General features: G+C 32.1%; 1 non-coding gene across 1 annotated transcript; it reads right to left on the reverse strand.

Annotated features, from left to right (window-relative positions):
- Positions 1 to 551: 551 nt before the first annotated feature.
- Positions 552 to 624, reverse strand: TRNAR-ACG. The gene has a single exon. It is a non-coding gene; the product is annotated as a tRNA-Arg (tRNA).
- Positions 625 to 1,193: the final 569 nt, after the last annotated feature.

The raw sequence follows: 1,193 nt of genomic DNA on the forward strand, positions 1-1,193 counted from the left end.
GCGTTATATTTAATTTATCGCACTGTAATTTTGAGAATCTAATGCACTTAGAACTGAAATTTGCGCAAAAAAAAATAGGGAAAAAATTTACGTACGTAAGACGTACACAGCGCTGCGTATATTTTTGAGATTATATAAAAAAATATAAGGGAATTATATTCATATTATACTCCCTTGTAATATTCATGTAAACTTTCGTAACCCGCCTGTAACCTACAAATAAGTTCTTACAGATAGGTGTTATAGATATGTTACAAAAAGTTACATGGAGGTTATAAAAGAGTATAACGGGAATATAACTCTCTTATACTTCTTGTATAACATCTAAAATATACGCAACACTGCGTACGTCTTACGTAGTCAAAATTTTTCCAAAAAAACAGCCTTCATTTTGAGGGAAATCCCTGATAAAAAAGATACCGATTGCTGTTGGAAAAATTAATGGATTTGAAATATATATTTTATACTTTAGATCGGTTGGGCGGCTACGTACTCCTTATTTTATCGGCCACGACCATCGCAAAATAAAACTAAATAAAAATGATCCGAAACGACTCCGCTGGGGATCGAACCCAGAATCTCTGGTTCCGTAGACCAGCGCCTTATCCATTGGGCCACGGAGTCACAATTGTTTGTGGCGCGATAATATATTTTATAAAGAATAATTAAAATATCCTCCTAAAGTTTATTGATCGCACATGAATTTTTATGTAATATTTTAGATCTCGAAATGGTTAAATTTTGAGATCTTACGGGTCATTTGAATGACTGCAGGACTACTGATTTTAATAAATTTACAATCCAAATAATATGGTTAAAGCTATGTGAATTAAATTCATTTTAATATATCTAGAAAAAAAAAGGAAGAGTTACACGCCACACAATTGCTATATATTATATATCTAACACTTGAAACATTATGTCTATGCACGAAAAAGTGTAATTTATTTTTAAAAATGTTAGTTATAATGGTATATTTTAAAAAAATCAAGTATAAACTATGGCTAACAGCGTTGTTCTTTCTCCATTCAATACTATGAGAAACTATTACAGCCAATTAACTTGACATGTGGACGAGAGCATGGATCACACCATGCTGAGCGATCGACGACGCGTTTTTTTCTCCAAAAATATATAACAATGGCCCTCATATAGCGATAAAGACATCATTGACGACCCTATCTATTTAACTT

The sequence above is a fragment of the Phalaenopsis equestris genome, unplaced genomic scaffold (assembly GCF_001263595.1).
Source record: "Phalaenopsis equestris unplaced genomic scaffold, ASM126359v1 Scaffold235624, whole genome shotgun sequence".
NCBI classification, from domain to species: Eukaryota; Viridiplantae; Streptophyta; class Magnoliopsida; order Asparagales; family Orchidaceae; genus Phalaenopsis; species Phalaenopsis equestris.